We start from the raw sequence: 6,927 nt of genomic DNA, 5'->3' as shown, positions 1-6,927 counted from the left end.
GCAATGGCCAATGGGAGTGCAGGATGCACAAAGTTTTGGCCCTGTGGGTCCTGCACGGCATTCGAACCCTTAGCCAAATGTATAAAGATTACTATAAATAAATATCAATTAAAATCCACACTACAGAGCTGAAAAATACAAGCAATTTCAAAAAGATGCTAGCAAAGTTAAAAGAAGGTGTATTTTAAAGGCTCTCCCCCAATTAACAAGGCACAATCTCTCTGACAAGGCTTAATGATATATACAAACTCATCACTGGAATCTCCCTTGTCCTTCTTTCTTAAAGGAGAAAATTCAGAAGAGTCAACCACTGATAAAAGTACATGATTTTTATATGGCCTTATATTTGTTATACATGTCATACATGTCAACTTTATCCAAATGAATGAGATGCTGCTTGGAACATGAGTGAGCATCTGCCCTTGCTCAAAAGGAACAAAGTGACATTTGGTGTTTGGATAGATTCTGGAATTGCTTACAAATTGGAATATGGGTGGTGGTGGTGGTCAAAAGCGTATTTTCTCTCATTCAAAGTATAAAGATAACTTTGGAGGATTTAGAGAGTTATCATGTTCCTTCCACATTTGGTTCAAATACATCTGCAACCTCCTCATACAATAAGGGGTGACTCTGTTGATTTGAATTAAAGGCATGCCGAGAATTTTGACACAAGTATGTGCCTCAAACTCCCTTGATTACATAGTGTAATCCTTCTAACTGGATCTCCTCAATTATTCTGAGCAAAGGAACATGTGTGGCCTTTTCCAAAGTAGTAGGTTGGCTTTTGGAGGGAGTACAGATGGTCATAGCATTGTCCAGAGGATAAGGGTGACACTGATAGTAGCATTTATGGCTCATATAAATTTGGTCTTAGCCAAAATAGCATGGCAGCATTTATGATTTGAAAAGAATATTCAACAGCAACAGTATTCCATCTGTTTGGCTTCCCCTTCCCACTCCCTCTCTTTCCTGTTTTTCCTTTTCCTTTCTTTTCCCCTGTCCTTCCTTCCCTTTAGATCAGTACAAATGGATTTCATAGATGCGGGGTGTGTGTGTGTGTGTGTGTATTACTTTCCCCTTAAATAGTTTTACAGTGCTTATATCACTGAAAAGTATGGTTTCTATGGGTTTTCACTGTATTTATCATGTTGATGTTCTATGACACCCTGAAGCCATATGGAGGACATCTCATAAATCAAATAACATAAATAAAAATAAATATGGCCTCAACCAAAAGACAAGAGGTAAATTTTGGCTATAGATAGCAGTCTAGCCTTACCCACAGGATTCTGCTGACTTGGATATTTGGATTGGTGCATGGCTTATTCCAAAGTTGAAGGGCAATTTTTGAGCTAGTATGGGTATCAGGCGCTGCTTGAAGGATAGGAATAAACTGTTTGGAGCATTTAGTATTGCCCATATAAAAGAAGGGAATATGGGGGATTTCTATAGAGCGCATAGCTTCAGCCAAAGTAGAAGAGTGGGAATGAAAAGCTTTAAAAATGCATTCACTGAAAATTGTAGTGGTATAGAAAGTAAGATAAATTGCAACGTGCTCACATAAATATTAATGTTTTTTTTAAAAAATTGCAGAGCAACAAACCACTGGTTTGAATCCAAACTAAATAGGCAATTTCTACTGATTCCCACATCTTGCTACAGATCCATTCATGTTGTTCCTCAGACTCCCCTATCATCCAGGAGCAGCATTTTGTGGAGATCAGCGAGTTGCAACAGAAGGGAACAAGTAGGAAAGTTCTGTTTCACCCTTGAAACAATTATTTTAGATCCAACCAACTACCAGTTGCAACTATTTTCAATAAAAACTGACAGACCCAAACAAATATACAAAAACAACTTTACATACCATAAAAACAAGAACAGAAATACTTGTGTTATATTCAGCTAAAAAAACCCACCTGTTCAAACAGTATGTTGGGAATTCATCATTAAAATCAGCTTCCTTACTGAAAAACTGGAAAACACAGAGTATGGTGTAGATTAGAAGATACTTGCTGCAAACATCTCACTGCCCTTTCCTCCCAGTGCTAGTACTATGCAAGACAGGACACACAAGCTAGCACTGTAACCAAGTAAGAGTAGAATTAACCTCTTTGGGGCAGACCTTTGATGCTTTGATAGTAAGTGCACATATTTTCCCATGCCTGAGTGGTGACTAATGAGACACTGGAAGGATTAGGCTGTCCAGCTGTTCCACTATTCAGAGCATGCTTGCTACAAACAGTCCATCTGATGAACCCTAACCTGCACAAATGGAATTATAACTGCATTTTCTGCATCAGCCCATTTTCAGCATTGACCATAACAGCTATTCCAACCCAATACCAAATAGATTATCCCTCACATTTTAAAAGAACACATTTATAAAGTCTTGACCAAAGACCACCAAAACATGGATTCAACACTGCTCATGCTAATTTGTCTTTAGGCAGACAAGCAGTCTTGGGCTGTGAACATGTGTTAATTCTCATCACTTGTGCCACCGCCTCTTTACTCAGCTAGCTGAGGGAAAGTGGTCAGTCTAGAGGCATAAGAACATAGTGCGGCAGCAGAAGTCACAAACAGAATCCAAGGAATTTCCAACTTCAGTTGGAGCAAGACTAAACAATCTTATTTTCCATGTAAACCTGGTTTCTCTCACCAATCCTATGTGGGGGGGGGATTATAAATTAAATAAATGAAAAATGAAATGAAATGAAGAAATTGTGGACCTGGGTTAGTTAATGAAGGGAGGCATGACTAAAAGGAAATCAGTAGGGGCCCCAACCAATTGGCCTCCATTTCCTAAGTGTAATTTCCTAACAATGTAATTTCAAAAACAATTTCCATGCCCTCCAATTACCTATAATCATTCACAAGCAGAACATAACACAAATTAATTCAATAAGGATGGATGGAAAATCAAAGTAGGATGTGAATACATTAAACTCAAATGTACACAACAGAACTTAAAATGGGAAGTAAAGAGATGATGAGACTTTTATTGTCTGAGGCCTTCTGCAAGTCTCTCACACACAGTCTTTGATGCTGTGGCTTGACTGGTTCTCTGTAGTACTGTTGATGCTCCAGGGGCTGCAGTTGTCTTGAGGCTCCTCCTTAGGCTTCACTGTGCTCTTCACTTGGACCCAGATGCAGTGACATAGGTATAGATTTTTTACAGGGTGAGTTGGAGGGGTGGGGCTCAGGGGGTGGGGCCACACCCATATCCACCCCTGGGGGTGTGGCCGTGCCTCCCCCTCAGGGCTTATAAAAACAGCTCTCCAAGGCCGAGACATCGGTCTCTTCTGTCCTGTCCTGCCCTGCCCCCTCCCCCCTTCCCCCAGTCAGCAGTCCCTTCTGCCCTCCCCTCTGGGGAAGCCAGAATAGACTGCCGTCCCAGCCTCAGAGAGCTGCTTTTATAAGCCCTGAGGCCAGGGGGCAAGGCTTGGGGAGGAATGGTCATGTCCCCAGGGGCAAATGGAGCATGGATCTACCCCTGAGCCCTGCCCCCTGGCCTCAGTGCTTATAAAATCAGCTCTCCGAAGCAGGGGATGGCAGTCTCTTGTGGTCTCCCCAGAGGGGAGGGCAGAAGGGACTGCCAGCTGCCAGCTTAGCGAGGGGGAGTCATGTCTCCAGGCGGGTACTGGTGGGGGCAGAGCCCCACCCTGCAGGGGGCACTCAAGCAAGCCAGACATGTAATGGGGGGTTGAACTCATGAACCCCTCCCTTACCTACGTCCTTGCCCAGATGACTTCTCTGCTCCTCAGAACCTCTTTTGGCATTCTCCTATGGCTCCCTTTCAGAGACAAAATACCTTCCTCCCCACATACCTGGGTGGGGAACCGCCTTACCCCATACATGTCCCTTAATAGGACCACTTTCACGCTTCTGCGCCGGGTGAAGGTTGTTGGAAGTCCCCCGGCCCTTCAATGATGTGGCGGGCCTCTACCCCGGCCAGGGCCTTTACAGCCCTGGCCCCTGCCTGGTGGAACACTCTTCCTCCAGCAGTCCGGGCCCTGCAGGATCTTGGTGAGTTCCGCAGGGCCTGTAAGACCAAGCTGTTCCACCGGGCTTTTGGTGAGGGCGGCCGCGGATCGGCTGCCCCCTTGTGAGGCCCTCACAGTGTCATCTCTGGCAGTGCCCTATATTAGTTCCATCTGGGGCGCTGCCAGTCCCTCCCAGCCTTAAGACTGGGTGCCGCTAAAATGGGTTATTATGCTGCTTATTGATCTTAATGTTTTTAGAGATATTTTAAGTAATTTATTGGTTGTTATATTGTCTGTGTTGTGACCCGCCTAGAGCCCTCTGGGATGAGGCGGTCTATGAAGTCCAATGAAATAAATAAATAAATAAACTCTCACAGATGGATAAATTCCATCAGGTTCAGCCCATAGGTTACATCTATAGTTGCAGATAAAGGCAGGTATCTTTCTCAGTCTTAAAAAGTATAAAATAAAAAATATGACACAAACACTTTAACAAATACCTTTTGAGTTCATCTGCCAGCTTTCACAGGCGTTGACCTTGATTGACCTCCAATAAGTGCCTGTGCACTGTCAGAAATATGCCAGAAATATGCCTCCAATAAGTGCCTGTGCACTGGTGGAAATATGCCATGATTTAAAGTGGGATTTTAAGGTGAGCTTTTAAAAAAAACTTTTTTTGGCCTTCCAATGTTGCGGGAAAGCCCTGCGGAGTGGGTGGGGTGGCGCTGGAGTTGCACAGTCTCAGCCAGAGAGCCCTGTCTGGCTTGGGCTGTTAGTGTTGTAGATAAATTGAATGGCCAAGAAAGAAATTGATAATCATCATAAAAAATGCAAAACATTCCATCATATTGCACCACTGATACAAAATAAATCACTATGTGAAGGGACCAGAATTACCTGAATTTGTAACTATAAGAGAAACCAATGATGAAGTAAGGAGTGGATGAGCTGATATTGTACACAAAATACATTAAGAAAGAAAGGCTTCTTATCTTGAAAAAGTCACTGCAGGGGAATATTTGGAAACTATTAAAATTAATTCCAAAGACCAGGTGTTTCAAACTAGCTGTCTTCTGATAATCTATTTGGTATTGGGTTGGAATAGCTGTTATGGTCAATACTGAAAATGGGCTGATGCAGAAAATGCAGCAGAATTTGCGTCATCCAAGTGTCATTCACTGTATTGCACACCGATTAAACATGATTTCCAAATAATTGAAACTGTCAACAGAGAGTGCCAGATGAGTGAAGGCATACTATGGGAAAATGTCAAAAGAGCCCTATGGTTAGGTAAGCCATGTTAAATACAGCTTTCCTGTAGTTGTTGGAGCTTAAAAGACTTGTGTTCTTTGAAAAACACATTTGTGTTGGCAATGTAGACCTTGGCTCGTGTAGTATTTTAGGACCCCTGAGAAACATACTCTCTTCATTTGCTTGATTTTTAACAAAGAGAAGTCATTCAGCATTTTCAAATTCATTCCTGGGAGAAGGGAGGATAGCATCAGGACTTTTGTGGACAATTTTCAGCAAAGAAACAAGACATAGTGTTTTTGTTTTAATTAATTAAATTTCTACGCCACTCTCCCTTGTTAGAATAGGCTCAAAGTGGTTTCCAATAAAATCAACATAACAGCACATCAGGGCACTCTGATATAAAACCTCCATGAGTGATGGAGCAATACAAGAATTAAAATACCAATATATATGCAGCCTTATTAGACAGAAGGAAACATTGGGGGGGGGGGGAAGCAGGACGGAAAAGAGAGGTTTTGTGCATTGTAAAGATTTGGGCATTGCCTGCCATACATTTTATTTTTGAGATATACCCTTCTGCCTTTAATGTGACAGAGACAAGTGGGATGGTAACTTTCTACCAAGCTCCTTCAGGTAAATATTTATTAGAATTGTTCAGAATTCATAATACCTAAATGTTTATTTTCCCATTATAAAAATACAGCAAATTAATAATTAAATCGTAAGCAGAGTTACACCTAAACCCATTAGGATTTCACTGCAAGTCACCTCACTTTTTGCCCCGGGAAAGCCCAACATTAAATTTTCCACTGTAATTAATTTTTAAAAAACCAAAGCATTCTTTGACCCATATAATGGATATGGAAATACCTTATTTTAAAATTTGCCTGTAAAACTAGGTTGCCAACTCTGGGGTTCAGAAATACCCACAGATTTGAAGGCATGGCTTGGGAGCGTGGGCTTTAACGAAGGGTATAATGCCACAGAGATAATCTTCCAGTTTTTCACTATGCTTTATAGCCTTTTCTTCATTTGCCTTTCAAAAACCTATTATTCCCCTTGTGCAGAGAACTTAGATTAAAAGATCATATCTTGTCCAAGGCTGCACAGTGCATACAAAGCCAAGTTTAATACAGTGCCTCAACAGTTCTAACAATAAATAATAATGTGTCCATAATTGACACTGTCGAACGACGAGCTCCCAGTCCAGACACAAGGAACAGTTTGGTGGAAGGCAAACTCTGGAATACAGAATCCCATCTACAATCAGATTACAACAAAATTATTTGCATGGGGGTGGGGGGGAACCTAGGAATGAATAATTTGGTGGCAAATACACTTTTAGGTACATTTGATAACCAATTTCAATACCGTTTCCTGGAAATTGTATTGGTTTCAAAGCTAGTGTTTATTGCAATTACTTAAAGACAATATTACAAAATTCTTTTGCATTTAGAGAAACAAACAAAAACAGAGCAGACCATATCTGAGTTTCTTGTAAAGCTGCATTCTGTCAAGAAAGGGCAAAAGTGCAACAGCATGAGAGGCAGCACAACCTATTCTGATTGACATTTATCTGCCCTCCAGAGTTGAGAAGGAACAAAAGTTGTCAAACAGACATCCAGGCCTTTCTCCAGGGACCCCTCTTGAGCCTAATATATATGCTTGCACTTCAGTAAACTGTGCA

This window comes from Sphaerodactylus townsendi, linkage group LG06 (assembly GCF_021028975.2).
Source record: "Sphaerodactylus townsendi isolate TG3544 linkage group LG06, MPM_Stown_v2.3, whole genome shotgun sequence".
In the NCBI taxonomy this organism is placed as follows: domain Eukaryota; kingdom Metazoa; phylum Chordata; class Lepidosauria; order Squamata; family Sphaerodactylidae; genus Sphaerodactylus; species Sphaerodactylus townsendi.
Note: the sequence above shows the minus strand (reverse complement) of the source record.